Source organism: Oncorhynchus masou, chromosome 24, assembly GCF_036934945.1.
Source record: "Oncorhynchus masou masou isolate Uvic2021 chromosome 24, UVic_Omas_1.1, whole genome shotgun sequence".
In the NCBI taxonomy this organism is placed as follows: Eukaryota; Metazoa; Chordata; class Actinopteri; order Salmoniformes; family Salmonidae; genus Oncorhynchus; species Oncorhynchus masou.
Window position 1 is genome coordinate 27,512,447 of NC_088235.1, and position 19,059 is coordinate 27,531,505.

Genomic DNA, 19,059 nt, shown 5'->3' on the forward strand with positions numbered 1-19,059 from the left:
GGAACAATCACCCACAAAACCCAACACAAAACAGGCTACCTAAATATGGCTCCCAATCAGAGACAATGACTAACACCTGCCTCTGATTGAGAACCATATCAGGCCCAAACACAGAAACAGACAAACAAGACATCCAACATAGAATGCCCACTCAGATCACACCCTGACCAAACAAAACATAGAACATACAAAGCAAACTATGGTCAGGGTGTGACAAGTTCAGAGGAGACTGCGTGAATCAGGCCTTCATGGTCGAATTGCTGCATTGAAACCACTACCAAAGGACACCAATAAGAAGAAAATATTGCTTGGGCCAAGAAACATGAGCAATGGACATTAGACCGGTGGAAATCTGTCCTTTGGTCTGATGAGTCCCAATTTGAGATTTTTGGTTCCAACCGACATGTCTTTGTGAGACGCAGAGTAGATGAATGGATGATCTCCACATGTGTGGTTCCCACCGTGAAGCATGGAGGAGGAGGTGTGATGGTGTGGGGATGTTTTGCTGGTGACACAGTCAGTGATTTATTTAGAATTCAAGGCACACTTAACCAGCATGACTACCACAGCATTCTGCAGTGATACACCAACAGGACAATGACCCAACACACCTCCAGGCTGTGTAAGGGTTTATTTGACCAAGGAGGTTGAGGGAGTGCTGCATCAAATAACCTGGCCTCCCCAATCACCTGACCTCAACCCAATTGAGATGGTTTGGCCACAGAGTGCAGGAAAAGCAGTCAACAAGTGCTCAGCATTTGTGTGAACTCACATTCCAGGTGAAGATGGTTCAGAGAATGCCAAGAGTGTGCAAAGCTGTTATCAAGGACAAGGGTGGTTACTTAGAATCTCAAATATATTTTGATTTGTTTAACACTTTCTTGGTTACTACATGATTCCATATGTGTCATTTCATAGTTTTGATGTATTCACTATTATTCTACAATGTAGGAAAAAGTTGAAATAAAAACTCTTGAATGAGGTGATGTGTCTAAACTTTTGACTGGCACTACTTACTGTTTTTGGTTTGTACCTCATGTATTTGGTGTCTCATTTACAGTATGTAGACGTCAAAGTTCTTATTTAATCAGAATCACCTTCCTTTGACAAATACATTTTCATGTAAAGGAATTTGACACAGTGAAATGGTGCTGCCACAATAAACAGAATAGATATATAGATGTGGAATTTACACAACTCACACCCAGTATGTCCACGATGAACACCAGGCTAGAAACTACTGACTACACTATATCAAATTATTATTGACTACACTATATGAACACCATGCTAGAACCAGGTTAGAAACTACTGACTACCACTATATGAACACTAGGCTAGAAACTACTGACTACACTATTTGAACACCAGACTAGAACCAGACTATAAACTACACTATATAAGCACCAGGCTAGAAACTACTGACTACACTATATAAGCAGACTATAAACTACTGACTACACTATTTGAACACCATACTGGAACCAGACTATAAACTACTGACTACACTATATGAACACCAGGCTAGAAGCTACTGACTACACTATATGAAGACCATGCTAGAACCAGGCTAGAAACTATTGACTACACTATATGTTACGAATCCCTTTTGGCCCGACAGTCTAGGGGGGGATGGTAATGAGATCCGTAACATAACTCATGCAAATTATTATTGTGACAAAGGAAAAGTGTGAACGAAATAACCACGACAACAGAAATCTTCCGTCAAACTCTAGGTTTATTTATAAACACACGGTAATGGGGGGAGCAGGAAAAGGGGCTGAGCTGGACCCAAGGAAAGAAACAATAAGTATTCAAAAACACCCCTAAGCTAGACTAGCCTATTTTAACAACAGCTAACTAACTAACCAAAAATACAGTGGGTGGTCCGCCCAGTTCTAACTAGTGTATTTAACAAAGTTCACCTACGGGTAGTGTATGCCCATGGGCGACTTGTCTTGGTTTCCCCCTTTTCCCACCAGCAATCAAACACAAACACCATAACCAAAAACAATACTCACAGGTGATGACTATGCTATGAGGTGCTTAAACAAAAGAGAGGTTAAGACACAAAGCGAGCGTGAAACACAGAGACCTACAGACATGACATTTACAGAGAGATTGAGCTCTAGAACAAACAAATGATGGGGTTTTTAAACCATGGGGAAGGAACTGTGATAGGTTAGGAAATAGGAGGAGGTGTGTCTTCTGATTGATGATTGATTGTTGACTGATTGGGGAGTGATGATTTTCACCTGAGATGGGAGAAGGAGAGAAAAGAAACACACACACAGGATACACACACTCACAGGATAACTGTATCCGTAACACTATATAAGCACCAGGCTAAAAACAATTGACTACACTATATGAACACCATGCTAGAACCAGGTTAGAAACTACTGACTACCATTATATGAACACTAGGCTAGAAACTACTGACTACACTATTTGAACACCAGACTAGAACCAGACTATAAACTACTGACTACACTATCTAAGCACCAGGCTAGAAACTACTGACTACACTATATAAGCACCAGACTATAAACTACTGACTACACTATTTGAACACCATACTGGAACCAGACTATAAACTACTGACTACACTATATAAGCACCAGACTATAAACTACTGACTACACTATTTGAACACCATACTGGAACCAGACTATATACTACTGACTACACTATATGAATACCAGGTTAGGAACTACTGACTACACTATTTGTTCATTTTAATGCCATTTGTCCCTCCATTTCTATTATCTAGGTGTCTCGTAACAATATGGATATACTGGATTTAAGGAAGTTGATACATAATAAAATTGCCCTGATAATCACATTTTCAATCATCAAATCAAATGAAGCTTTATTTACGCAGCACATTTCAGACATGGAATGCAACGCAATGTGGTTTACAGGGAAAAAACAAATACAAATATGTATATGTACTACACAACAAACATAAGAGGATAAAAAAACAAAAGTAGAACAATAAAAACTGTAAGACTAAAAAGCACCCTTAAGGAAAAGCAAACGTAAAAAGGTGTGTTTTAAGATGTAATCATTGGTTGTACTAGAGAAGAGAGACTGGTGATTAGAATGGACAGGCCAAGGTTCAATAATGTAGAACTGGGGGAAGAAGAGGGGGACTATACAAGTGGAGAACAAGAAAACCCCCACAGAGAACAGCAACAATAGTGTCTTGTTGCTCTTTGGGTATAGCATGTTGAAAGTCAGAGGATTCCATTCATTGAAGAGGAGAGAGAGAGGGAAGGGATTGACTTTGAGAGTTCCCCGAGCTAAAAGTTCCCTTTATGTTTCAGTACTAGATCCTTTATGTTTCAGTACTAGAGCCTTTATGTTTCAGTACTAGATCCTTTATGTTTCAGTACTAGATCCTTTATGTTTCAGTACTAGATCCTTTATGTTTCAGTACTAGAGCCTTTATGTTTCAGTACTAGATCCTTTATATTTCAGTACTAGAGCCTTTATGTTTCAGTACTAGATCCTTTATGTTTCAGTACTAGAGCCTTTATGTTTCAGTACTAGAGCCTTTATGTTTCAGTACTAGATCCTTTATGTTTCAGTACTAGATCCTTTATATTTCAGTACTAGAGCCTTTATGTTTTGGTACTAGATCCTTTATGTTTCAGTACTAGAGCCTTTATGTTTCAGTACTAGATCCTTTATGTTTCAGTACTAGATCCTTTATATTTCAGTACTAGAGCCTTTATATTTCAGTACTAGAGCCTTTATATTTCAGTACTAGATCCTTTATGTTTCAGTACTAGATCCTTTATATTTCAGTACTAGATCCTTTATGTTTCAGTACTAGATCCTTTATGTTTCAGTACTAGAGCCTTTATGTTTCAGTACTAGATCCTTTATGTTTCAGTACTAGATCCTTTATGTTTCAGTACTAGATCCTTTATGTTTCAGTACTAGAGCCTTTATGTTTCAGTACTAGATCCTTTATATTTCAGTACTAGAGCCTTTATGTTTCAGTACTAGATCCTTTATATTTCAGTACTAGAGCCTTTATGTTTCAGTACTAGAGCCTTTATGTTTCAGTACTAGATCCTTTATGTTTCAGTACTAGATCCTTTATATTTCAGTACTAGAGCCTTTATGTTTCAGTACTAGATCCTTTATATTTCAGTACTAGAGCCTTTATGTTTCAGTACTAGAGCCTTTATGTTTCAGTACTAGATCCTTTATATTTCAGTACTAGAGCCCTCAAAGTAGATAGCTATCTTTTCACCAGCTGACTGGATGCATTGCATTGATGCTCGACCATAATGATTTGCAAACAACCAGGCGGGCTCAAAACGAGGTCTGTAGAGCGGGTCCTGAAACCTCTTCTCAGACATCACATCCCATACATCTCCCTGGAGGTTCCTGTGAAGTCCTGACCACTGTGTAGCCATAGTCAGTGGAAAATATCATTAATAAGGCTCATGCAGGCAGGGAATAAGCCTGGAAGTCACCCCTCAGATCAAAGCAATTGTTGACCCTTTCAGTGGAGGTCAAGTAGCTGTATTCGTGGAAGTGGTGAATGGCCACTTTGTGTGTGTGTGTGTGTGTGTGTGTGTGTGTGTGTGTGTGTGTGTGTGTGTGTGTGCGTGTGTGTGTGGAAGGTAGAAGGACAAGACCTGTTCAACAGCACGGTTGAGTGGCTTCACTTCCTTATAGTGCCTATTATTACTATCCTCTGTCTCTGTGTTCAGCCTGTGATTATACAACTGTTTCCAAAGCATATATTCACCACCTGTCTTGTACTCTGATCACTTACTCACTGCAAATCCCCCACAATCCTCAAGAAGGGACAAGCAACACCCTCACCCCTTTCAAAACCGGTCACTCTCCAAAAGGTCAATCAGATGCCATGCCACTTAATAGATGTCCAGTGTGTTTTGGAGAGGGAGTCAGATCTCCTCTGGTCTAGTGGATGGAAGGCCATGTCTCCTCTGGTCTGGTGGATGGATGTCTCACACTGATGTTCTATGGTCTAGATGAGATGGGGACTATTTCTATCTGAGGAGGAGACATGGTGCCTGATTAGCTTCCAGCCTATTCATTTCCATTTAAGAGAGGAGAGAGGACAAAAGGAGAGAGGAGGAATGGAGAGAGGAGGAAAGGAGAGAGGGAATATATGTCAGCCAGTGGATGAAGCCGAACACATAGAACCTGACACTGTGGATCTGACACAGAGACTGACACAGGGGACTGACACAGGGGACTGGCACAGGGGACCTGACACAATGGACATGACACCAGGGACTGACACAGGGGACATGGCACAGGGGACTGACACAGAGGACCTGACACAGGGGCATGTTTCAAGAAATTCAAAACACAGTCACTTCTAGTGCCGGTTATATAAACATGAGCAATTTCAATTGACTAGATTATTCATTCAAAACGACTTCCTTTGTGTGTTTATTTGATCATGTATTTTGAGGTATTAAAGATTCATCCTCACATCACCAGCGACCCAAACAAAATCCTGACACTCTGCTTACATTGAATAAGTATTTTCTCCAGTGATTAGTGACCAAATCTGAGACAATGTCCACTTCCTGTGAACTGGTGGGAGACTAGACGTCGGTTTATTCCCACATCTCTAGGTCAAGAAAAAGACAGGCAAAATATCTCACATCTAGCCCCCAGGGCCTGAAATATAGCAGAGATCACCTCCCCAACTCTCATTATTTAATATTCTCTGAGAGGCTTTTTGGGGGTCAGAGATTTATGATGATATTCAATAAGACCCATGTCACATACAGCCTTGGAGCACTGGATTTTCAGTGTGTGTGTGTGTGTGTGTGTGTTTAGTGTGTGAGGAGATCATCATCTCTAGAGAGGGGAACACTGGATTGAGAAAAATAGACGGAATGGATTTGTACCACACACGCTGAATCTCATTCATATTATTTATATCAGTCTTTCTCCCTCCCTCTCTCTCTCACACACACACACGCACGCACTCGCACACACACACCACACACACAAGCCTAATGATAATGTTCATATACAGGACCATCATGAGAAACCATCATGTTCAGAAAATTTGCTTCACCATTAAACAGTTTGTGATGTCAAGAGAGACAAGACAATCAAAGCTAATTTATCACTACTACTTAAAGTTTTAGCCATGTCTTTTTGTCTTCCATTCTGTCTGCCATGGTCGTACGTTGGAAAAGAAGTCATGCCGAGGGCAAATGTCCCCCTAAAGACAATACATCACTCTGACATTCTGTGATTTAAGGGATGATAAAAATCTGACATTGATAAAGACAAAAAACTAAATATATGAATACTACTATTGCCCACAACTTTAACTGTCACTCCAGATGTCCAAAGACAGACAATTGCAATGACAATGACACAAAATAGTAAACAGAATGTAAACTGACATTAAGCTCAGGCATTGATCAATGGTCGCATTTGCAACATGCATATTTTGGCTAGCTACACTATATGACCATAAGTAGTATGTGGACACCTGCTCGTCAAACATCTCATTCCAAAACCATGGGAATTAACATGGAGTTGGTGCCCCCTTTGCTGCTATAACAGTTGCCATGCTTCCTGGAAGGCTTTCCACTAGATGTTGGAACATTGCAGCGGGGACTTGCTTCCATTCAGCCACAAGAGCATTAGTGAGCTTGGGCACTGATGTTGGGCAATTAGGCCTGGCTCACATTCGGTGTTCCAATTCATCCCAAAAGTGTTCGGTAGAGTTGAGCTCAGGGCTTTGAGCAAGCCAGTCATTTTTGTATGGACCTCACTTTGTGCACGGGGACATTGTCATGCTGAAACAGGAAATGACCTTCCAAAAACTGTTGCCACAAAGTTGGGAGCACAGAATTGTCTAGAATGTCATTGTATGCTGTAACATTAAGATTTCCATTCAATGGAACTAAGGGGCCTTGCCTGAACCATGAAAACAGCCCCAGACCATTATACCTCCTCCACCAAACTTTACAGTTGGCACTATGCATTGGGGCAGGTAGCTTTCTCCTGGCATCCGCCAAACCCACAATTTTCAGAGAGCGTTTCCAATTGCTCCAGAGTCCAATGGCGGTTAGCTTTACACCCCTCCAGCTGATGTTTGGCATTGCACATGGTGATCTTAGGCTTGTGTGCAGCTGTTCGGCCATGGAAACCCATTTCATGACGCTTCCGACGAACAAGTATTGTGCTGACGTTGCTTCCAGAGGCAGTTTGGAACTCAGTAGTGAGTGCTGCAAGTGAGGACAGACGATTTTTATGCGCTACCTGCTTCAGCAGTCTGCGGTCCCGTTCTGTGAGCTTGTGTGGCCTACCACTTCGTGGCTAAGTCATAGTTGCTCCTAGACATTTCCACTTCACAATAACCGTGCTTACCAGGGCAGCTCTAGCAGGGCAAAAATTTGATGAACTGACTATAATGGTGCCATGTTGAAAGTCACTGAGCTCTTCAGTATAGACAATCTACTGCCAATGTTTGTCAATGGATATTGCATCGCAGCGGGGGTGGCTGAAATAGCAGAATCCACTAATTTGAAGGGGTGTCCACATACCTTTGTATATATAGTGTACCTAGGCCCCTTAAGAAGTATCTTAAAACTGCATCAGTCCACTGTAACACACTGACTATGGGTAATTCAACAGTAATGGAATTTCACTGAGACTCAGATTGTTCACTTAAAATGTATGTCAAACAAAACCCGATTTCAAAGCTTAACAAACCATACATCAAATCAAATGTTATTGGTCACAGACACATGGTTAGCAGATGTTAATTCGAGTGTAGCGAAATGCTTGTGCTTCTAGTTCTGACAGTGCAGCAATATCTACCAAGTAATCTAATAATTCCACAACAACTACCTAATACACACAAATCTAAAGGGGTGAATGAGAATATCTACATATAAATATGGATGAGCGACAACTCTATTCACAAGGACTACTTTTAACAATTTACACTGAACATTTTATTAAAACACATTTACTGGAAGAACTGTACAGACGCAAAGTTTGTTAACCGAATTTCGGTTAAATGTTTTATGCGTCTGTTATGTATTTGCTCCGAGATTTAAAGATGTCTGCAGAAAGAATGGGCGTCAGCTATGACATGACACATTGACTTTGGCATTTTGGGGGGGGGTTATTGAACTACAGTAAGTGAAGGGGATTTACAACTGGTAACGGTATTGCGGTAACAGAATATTATCATGGGTTCCTGATCTGTACTATACATAAATACATTATTATAGATATACTGCAAATGTCATTCTCTTCTTGGGGATGTATCCTAAATAGGTACACAAAGGTAAAAATATGCAATTTCCTCCTTTGCATATTTGGTTATTATTCTACACACTGGCTATTATTTTAATAAGCTCTGCCCCCAAACAAGACCAAATTTGGTTGGTCAGGACCAGACCAAATCTGAACCAATCATAGATGTCTATGTTTCACAAGTTTGGACATCAAAGTACAGCGCAGCAGTGCACAGTATTTTACAGTAGAGTATAGTACAGTACAGTATAGCACAATAGAGTACAGTACAGTACAGTACAGCACAATAGAGTATAGTACAGTACAGCACAATAGAGTACAGTATAGTATAGCACAATAGAGTACAGTACAGCACAATAGAGTACAGTACAGTGCAGCACAGTAGAGTACAGTACAGCACAGTAGAGTACAGTAGAGTTCAGTAAGGTACAGTACAGCACATAACAGTAGAGTACAGTACATTATAATTTAGTACAGTACAGTTAATTAGAGAACAGTACAGTAGAGTACAACAGAGTACAGTACAGCACAGCACATAACAGTAGAGTACAGTATGCTATAATTTTGTATAGTACAGTAGAGTTCAGTAGAGCATTGTTCAGTACAGTACAGTAAAACATAGTAGAGTATAGTGCAGTACAGTAGAGTATAGTAGAGCACAGATCACTACAATACATTATAGTGTGCTCTACTGTTTACTGTACTGAACACTACTGTACTGAATTATATTGAACTGTACTGTACAAACTTGTGAACCCAACTGTGGTGTGTGGCTACTATGATTTCCCATTGGAGCCAATGGGAAACGTTACCGATTTGGTCATTTCAAAGCACAAGGCAATGTTTCTTAAACTTACAGAAGGCTTCAAAACTACATCTAAGTGTTGATATCAGTTGGCAGGGGTCTTTACTTCAACATTAATGTGCTTTGATGTATTTCTAATACCTTGTAAGACATTTTCTGCTAGATGTTGTCTAAGACCCCTTTTCCATCTGCTTGACCAGAAATCAAAGCCTTTGCTCATGCCTAATTTGTAGGATGGAAAATGGTTAAAAAAATTATATGCCTTAATTTCTCAAACATATTGACTCTTAGCTTTCATTTGACGCCCAATTTGACATGCTCCTATGACCTTCACATGTTGGTGCTCATGGGTCCTTTTACATGGAAATGATCCTAGTACCAACGGGTTAAACAGAAAGAACTCCTCCAGAGACAACAGGTAACCATCTATACCATGGAGACAAGACACACTGCAATCAGAGACCTTTCACACTCCCAGGGATCAATCAGCAGCTAGTCAGGACGGCCTGATGACCATAATGCTGTGCAGAGTCCAGGCCATTATCTGACACAGTGAGTCAGGCTGAGGTATTAGCGCACGTCGTTCCACACATAACCAGGCCTGCTGTGATCAATACACAACTAAAAGAACAGGTAATATGATATTGATGGGCTCCCGATGATAAGGGGATAAGGAGAAAGGTTGGTGTGTGTGTGTGTGTTTAACTTAATGTGTCTTTTAACAATGTAAATGTATCTTCACACAGGATGACATTCCAATGCATTTCTAACTGCCACTTGCTCAGTTCCATCTTGCCTGAGTTGATCAAGCTGACGTATTGGTGTGTTCAGACTAATGGAAATCAATGAGACAGAGAGCGTGCTGTTAATAAGAGCATTGCATTTCCACTTACTCAAGCTAAACCAGACTGAAGAGTAGCCACACCCCCATCTGATTAATGGGATAGCTCATCAGGATTGCTGAATACAGTCATTACAATGCATATGATGGAAGTCAACAATAACAGTACATGACTCACAATAGATTCTCTACTGTGGACCTTTACTACAATAGATTTTAATGTAATTACAAGCCTGGTGATGAGTTATTACATTTCATAATATGACATCTAATAACATGACAATAACATGAGCAACATATGCTTGCCTTATTTGGAAAGGAAACTAGAAGTTTTCTAAAGCAGAAAGAGACTGGCCATTCAGCCAGGGTGGCATTAAGCCCAATTTGGAGACCAAATATAATGTGACACTCAGCAAGACATAGACTACATTTAGGAACTTATTATAAAGTGACACAGACAATCTATGAGGGAGAGTGGAGCCAGGGCCCCTCCCTCCCATGCTGTAGGTCTAACCTGTCACCTCACAGAATGGATGCTGATTTAACGACAGAGATGTCACTCCCTGTAGGGGCAGGGGTGAGGGCTTCTTTGCCCACCCACTAAGAGCCTCATTTTCACTGGCACAGTTTGTGTGGTTTGTGTGTGGGTAGGGGCTGAATGAAAGACAGAGATGTCACTCCCTCTAGGGGCAGGGGTAAGGCTTCTCTGCCCACCCACTAAGACGGTTTCACTGGCGCTGCTTAGCTCTTACACTATATTCTGATGAGCCTGCCAAGGGTCTGTGTCTGTGATGTCTGTAGGCTTGCCGTGTGTTCTCCTCCGTAACCACTGTATCAATCCCAAGGGTCTGGTTGGTAATTACTGGGAAGCCTCACCAGTCAAATTCCTGCACTCTGTCATCTCTCCAATCACTGGAATGGCTTTTGGCCACACTTCTGCTCTACACGACTGGGATAAGTCCATAATCTGTTCCATGCTTTTTTATTAAAACCCAAGCCACATTGGTATTAATGCTTCATGAAGGATTGCCTATAACAGAATGTGATCCCTACCATATGGGGCATGACGACCAGTCCCAGCATACCATCCAGCAGGAGAGGAACTGGAAAAGACAGTTGCGACCGACCCTTTCCTTTTAATACCAGAGTTTGATTTGAAAGAAGCCATTGAAAAGGTAAAATGTGTCATTGAAAAGGTAAAATTAGTAAGACATTTAGTTCTTGCGAGGATGGACATGTTGATACTACTACAGGTTTTCATATTTTAACATCATTTTCACAACCTCACCAATAAGAGACTCACAGATGCCCTCTCAATATTATTTCAATTTTAACACAGAGACTTATACGGTCCACCTTTAATGAGCCACCTGGATGGATAACCTGAGGAGATGTCCTCAGGGCAGGAGATTAATGATGTTTGGGCTGGTGTGATACATCAACATGAGCTACAGTGAAACTTAATGACTCCCCTAACCAACTCCCTGAGGAGCTACTGGGGGTGACAGGCAAAGGAGATCTACACTAAATACTGAGAAAAACCCTCCATAGCGTTGCTCAAGTGGATGACAGATTATGCTAGAAATACTGAATATCGATAGGTTAAGGGATCGTCAGAGCATTATGTATTTAACCCTTTGTCAGCATCAACACAGTATTTTGGTCCAGGTACCACCTCATGTGTGTCTATGCTTGCCTCAGCTTAGTAGCTTAGTAGCTAAGCACTATTTTTCTTATGCAAATTAATGCACTGAAAACACAAATATATAATTATAATTGGTGATTAATGTTAAAAAATAATATTTTCAAACATGTTACATACTTAAGCTACCATATCAAATCTGCTCATAAACAGTGTAATAATTCCACATCCTGTTATTTAATGACATTATTGTACGTAGACTAACTCACCTTGTCCCATTTCATTAGATCCTTCTTGTGTTCCAGAACTAAATGGACTCATTGTTCAGCAGAACACAAGCAGCAAAGAGAAATGAAAGCTTCTGTTTCATATGTTCTCCCAAATATAATTGAACAAATGTGTGTTCCCTCTTATTTGGAACTTCAAAGGCTTGTTTTACTGAGAAAATGAAAAAACTGTGGGGTCAAACTCGGAGAGAGACGTTTCTGTCTGTCAAGGCCGATCTGTGGAGAACAAACCTACACATTCTTTGTTCGGATTCTGAATGCATCTCAGATAGAAACAGGCTGGACCTTTGATGTTCCTGAAATACTACACTGGTCTTTCCACAGTAAAGATGACAAATGGAAAGAAAGCTCTCTGGGCAATGTCATACTAACAGACAGTCACTGCATTTCAAGCTGGAGTTTTATTTTGAGTGGATAAAAAGTGAGAATTGAGTAAAGTTGATGCTGTTTATACAGGTATAAAACAATGCATCATGCAAGCAAGCACACACAGGCATGCTCGCTAACACACACGCTCACAAGCACACACAGGCATGCTCGCTAACACACATGCTCACAAGCACACACAGGCATGCTCGCTAACACACACGCCACATGGTCACAAGCACACACAGGCATGCTCGCTAACACACATGCTCACAAGCACACACAGGCATGCTCGCTAACACACACGCTCACAAGCACACACAGGCATGCTCGCTAACACACATGCTCACAAGCACACACAGGCATGCTCGCTAACACACATGCTCACAAGCACACACAGGCATGCTCGCTAACACACACGCCACATGGTCACAAGCACACACAGGCATGCTCGCTAACACACATGCTCACAAGCACACACAGGCATGCTCGCTAACACACATGCTCACAAGCACACACAGGCATGCTCGCTAACACACATGCTCACAAGCACACACAGGCATGCTCGCTAACACACACGCTCACATGGTCACACAGGCATGCTCGCTAACACACATGCTCACAAGCACACACAGGCATGCTCGCTAACACACATGCTCACAAGCACACACAGGCATGCTCGCTAACACACACGCTCACATGGTCACACAGGCATGCTCGCTAACACACATGCTCACAAGCACACACAGGCATGCTCGCTAACACACACGCTCACATGGTCACAAGCACACACAGGCCTGCTCGCTAACACACACGCTCACATGGTCACACAGGCATGCTCGCTAACACACATGCTCACAAGCACACACAGGCATGCTCGCTAACACACACGCTCACATGGTCACAAGCACACACAGGCATGCTCACTCTCACGCATGCTCACATGGTCACAAGCACACACAGGCATGCTCGCTAACACACACGCTCACATGGTCACAAGCACACACAGGCATGCTCGTTAACACACACGCTCACATGGTCACAAGCACACACAGGCATGCTCGCTAACACACATGCTCACAAGCACACACAGGCATGCTCGCTAACACACACGCTCACATGGTCACATAGGCATGCTCGCTAACACACATGCTCACAAGCACACACAGGCATGCTCGCTAACACACACGCTCACATGGTCACAAGCACACACAGGCCTGCTCACTAACACACACGCTCACAAGCACACACAGGCATGCTCGCTAACACACATGCTCACAAGCACACACAGGCATGCTCGCTAACACACACGCTCACATGGTCACAAGCACACACAGGCCTGCTCGCTAACACACATGCTTACAAGCACACACAGGCATGCTCGCTCTCACGCATGCTCACATGGTCACAAGCACACACAGGCATGCTCGCTAACACACACGCTCACAAGCACACACAGGCATGCTCGCTAACACACACGCTCACATGGTCACAAGCACACACAGGCATGCTCGCTAACACACACACTCACATGGTCACAAGCACACACAGTCATGCTCGCAAACACACATGCTCACATGGTCACAAGCACACACAGGCATGCTCGCTAACACACACGCTCACATGGTCACAAGCACACACAGTCATGCTCGCAAACACACATGCTCACATGGTCACAAGCACACACGTTCGTCTGCTCGCACACACACGCGCACACACACCCGCGCACACACACACACACACACGCACACACACACACTGAAACCTATAATTACACCAGCTAAAGTCTCAGCATTGATGTGCTGACTGCTGACATCATGCAGTGTAATGTAACTGCTCTCACCCTCTGCGCTGGTTTCATCAGCACCTTATTAAGACTATTTCAGACCTCAGTCAGAGTAATACCAGGTCAATTGGACCTGATGGACAACAGACAGAGAGCATAGTTCTACTAAAGCTCCCAGCTGGACTAGGCATTAAAGAACAGCAGTTGGACAGGTGGTAGGAATACTCGAGAGAAGTGCACACATAGTAGCCTACCTCTACAGTACTTTAAACTTGTTCCACTTTGGAAACACACACCCATACGTGCACCACCATGCTCATTGGCCAATGCTTGTAAAATGCTATATTTTCTGGTTGTTACATTTTGTCACCATTCGTTCATTAGGCTCTGCATTCGGCAAATGTATGTTTTTCTCATATAAAATGATCATGATTGCTTCGATTTGATCTCTTCAGCATCACTGTATTACCATTTTGCACAACTGATTTGATTCTTGACAATAGTTCCATTGTTGGTATGTGAATTCTAGCTCTTTGTTCCACCTGTAACCCAACACCTGAGAATGTTAAGAAGTCCTGCTCTCCCTCCAGTTTCCAAATGGCACATAACTGTAAAACAACTTTGCTTCTCTCTCCTCTGTTTGGGAATATGGAGTGACAGATAACGATATTACTCAAATAACCAAGATAAAAACTGCCTTAAACAATTGTTCAAAAATCAACGGATATAATACAGTTTCAGATTATACTTTCCGTGAAATCCTTTCACTGGAGGGTCGGGTGAGAACAACTCTGATAATAGTGTTACCATTTTTATTATTTTTATTTATTTCACCTTTATTTAACCAGGTAGGCAAGTTGAGAACAAGTTCTCATTTACAATTGCGACCTGGCCAAGATAAAGCAAAGTAGTTTGACACATACAATGACACAGAGTTACACATGGAGTAAAACAAACATACAGTCAATAATACAGTATAAACAAGTCTATATACGATGTGAGCAAATGAGGTGAGATAAGGGAGGTAAAGGCAAAAAAAGGCCATGGTGGCAAAGTAAATACAATATAGCAAGTAAAACACTGGAATGGTAGATTTGCAATGGAGGAATGTGCAAAGTAGAAATAAAAATAATGGGGTGCAAAGGAGCAAAATAAATTAATTAATTAAATACAGTAGGGAAAGAGGTAGTTGTTTGGGCTAAATTATGGCTGGGCTATGTACAGGTGCAGTAATCTGTGAGCTGCTCTGACAGTTGGTGCTTAAAGCTAGTGAGGGAGATAAGTGTTTCCAGTTTCAGAGATTTTTGTAGTTCGTTCCAGTCATTGGCAGCAGAGAACTGGAAGGAGAGGCGGCCAAAGAAAGAATTGGTTTTGGGGGTGACTAGAGAGATATACCTGCTGGAGCGTGTGCTACAGGTGGGAGATGCTATGGTGACCAGCGAGCTGAGATAAGGGGGGACTTTACCTAGCAGGGTCTTGTAGATGACATGGAGCCAGTGGGTTTGGCGATGAGTATGAAGCGAGGGCCAGCCAACAAGAGCGTACAGGTCGCAATGGTGGGTAGTATATGGGACTTTGGTGACAAAACGGATTGCACTGTGATAGACTGCATCCAAATTGTTGAGTAGGGTATTGGGGGCTATTTTGTAAATGACATCGCCAAAGTTGAGGATTGGTAGGATGGTCAGTTTTACAAGGGTATGTTTGGCAGCATGAGTGAAGGATGCTTTGTTGCAAAATAGGAAGCCAATTCTAGAATTAATTTTGGATTGGAGATGTTTGATATGGGTCTGGAAGGAGAGTTTACAGTCTAACCAGACACCTAAGTATTTGTAGTTGTCCACGTATTCTAAGTCAGAGCCGTCCTGAGTAGTGATGTTGGACAGGCGGGCAGGTGCAGGTAGTGATCGGTTGAAGAGCATGCATTTAGTTTTACTTGTATTTAAGAGCAATTGGAGGTCACGGAAGGAGAGTGGTATGGCATTGAAGCTTGCCTGGAGGGTTGTTAACACAGTGTCCAAAGAAGGGCCAGAAGTATACAGAATGGTGTCATCTGCGTAGAGGTGGATCAGAGACTCACCAGCAGCAAGAGCGACCTCATTGATGTATACAGAGAAGAGAGTCGGTCCAAGAATTGAACCCTGTGGCACCCCCATAGAGACTGCCAGAGGTCCGGACAGCAGACCCTCCGATTTGACACACTGAACTCTATCAGAGAAGTAGTTGGTGAACCAGGAGAGGCAATCATTTGAGAAACCAAGGCTGTCGAGTCTGACGATGAGGATGTGGTGATTGACAGAGTCGAAAGCCTTGGCCAGATCAATGAATACGGCTGCACAGTAATGTTTCTTATCGATGGCGGTTAAGATATCGTTTAGGACCTTGAGCGTGGCTGAGGTGCACCCATGACCAGCTTTGAAACCGGATTGCATAGCAGAGAAGGTATGGTGAGATTCGAAATGGTCGGTAATCTGTTTGTTGACTTGGCTTTCGAAGACCTTAGAAAGGCATGGTAGGATAGATATAGATCTGTAGCAGTTTGGGACAAGAGTGTCCCCCCCTTTGAAGAGGGGGATGACCGCAGCTGCTTTCCAATCTTTGGGAATCTCAGAAGACACGAAAGAGAGGTTGAACAGGCTAGTAATAGGGGTGGCAACAATTTCGGCAGATAATTTTAGAAAGAAAGGGTCCAGATTGTCTAGCCCAGCTAATTTGTAGGGGTCCAGATTTTGCAGCTCTTTCAGAACATCAGCTGAACGGATTTGGGAGAAGGAGAAATGGGGAAGGCTTGGGCGAGTTGCTGTGGGTGTGCAGTGCTGTTGACCGGGGTAGGGGTAGCCAGGTGGAAAGCATGGCCAGCCGTAGAAAAATGCTTAATGAAATTCTCAATTATGGTGGATTTATCAGTAGTGACAGTGTTTCCTATCTTCAGTGCAGTGGGCAGCTGGAAGGAGGTGTTCTTATTCTCCATGGACTTTACAGTGTCCCAGAACTTTTTTGAGTGCTGCAGGAAGCAAATTTCTGCTTGAAAAAGCTAGCCTTGGCTTTTCTAACTGCCTGTGTATAATGGTTTCTAGCTTCCCTGAACAGCTGCATATCACGGGGGCTGTTCGATGCTAATGCAGAACGCTATAGGATGTTTTCGTGTTGGTTAAGGGCAGTCAGGTCTGGGGAGAACCAAGGGCTATATCTGTTCCTGGTTCTAAATTTCTTGAATGGGGCATGTTTATTTAAGATGGTTAGATCCAGGCATCCTCTACTGACGGGATGAGATCAATATCCTTCCAGGATACCCCGGCCAGGTCGATTAGAAAGGTCTGCTCGCTGAAGTGTTTCAGGGAGCGTTTGAGAGAGAGAGAGAAGAACAGCAGAGAGTGAGTGTTAGAGAGTAGAGAGTGTTACAGTCCCAGTGACAATATGGACCTGGCTTTGGGCGAGTCAGAGTCAGGTGTAACATGGCTGCCCTCTAGACAACTGAAATACATAAACTGGTTTGATTAATAGTTCAGGAGGGTCAAGTGTCAGGGGTTAGCAGACCCCACCGGCCCTCCCTGGTGTGGACTCTCAGACGAAGGGTCGGCCAATCACAGAGCAGTTCATCAGTGACTCTGTTTGGAAACTTGTGCCTTACCTGCTCCACTCAGAATGAGTAATGAAAGCAAATGTCACAAGTGGCATTCCAAAACATCCAATAGGTGAAAAATGTGATTTCTAAATTAACACAAATGATCAATTGTAGGGGCCGAGTAAACATTGATTTTCCATTATGTTGAAAATAAAATCCAAGTAAATTAGCATACTGTATTCATTATGAATAAACCATGCAATAAAAAAAGTAGATTTCACATGATACATTTTTGGTGCGATCAATGGAATCACAAACCCTGTTAGGAAATGCCTGATGAAATTTGAATTTGTAATGTGATAATTGAATAGGCCTACCGAAATGACAAATCCGTACTTTACTCTCGTATGTCAGCCTACACACCTTTGTATGGAATTTTAATGTTGATCATTACTTTAAAGTTGTCAAAGAATAACTATATTTACCATTTATTCAGTGTAAGGCTAAGCTAAAAACAGAAAACATAGTCCAACCTATGAAAACCAACACCAGTCAGGATCTGATCCAAAAACACAACACACAGCGAAAAGGATTAGAGTAAAGAACTTGACTGACGATAACCTGAATGCGGTTTCCAGTTCCACCTTTTGATAACCATTCAGCTGTGTAACACACTGTATCATGTTCCAGCTCTGGCTTAGTGTATCAAAGCAGCTCCCAGCATCTGGTGAAGGGTGGAGCTGTCATAGCTGTCTCATCAAATACACACACCAACGACTGACAGGTAGGTTGGATCATTTTAGGCCTCAGAATAGGGACAATACCGTAGCCTAAGGCACTGCGGCTATCCCCTCTTTGTAATGGAAACATCTAGAACGTCAACGCTACGGAACAGAACAGACAGGCCATGCCAAATAATGCTTTGATATTCTACTTGTAGAATGCACCTGTGCATCATTGGCAGTTCGTCATTGTTCCTGCCGGTTTTACGTGTTTGCACAGCTGCCTGACTTGACTGTTCTTTGGAAGGTGTTTGAACGTTGTTGTATCTGAAAGGTAAAGGTTAAGTCTAGCCAAAATATTAGGGTGGATAGATTTACAGTATAAAGTTAGAGTAAAATCTCAAACTGAGTAACTCAAAGGTGGAGAGGCATAGCCTTTACATATTTTGTTTGCCCATAGTCCATACGGATTTGCCTGCTTGTAAAATCACACCTCTTTGTCTTTACATGCAAAAGACAGGTCAGTGATTAAGATACAGTATATTTACCTTGTAATAAATATGTTTTGGATAGGTCTTAATTGGCCTCCTCTATGATAGTGTAATGTAATGTTGGGCTATTACTGAGTATACTGTACTAGTGTATTTACTTTCTTTTTAGTGTCACATAAACACCGGATAGGTGTTTTACGGTGTCAGCCATTGTAATAAGGGGCCTGGAGCAAATTAAGGTTAAGAGCCTTGCTCAAGGGTA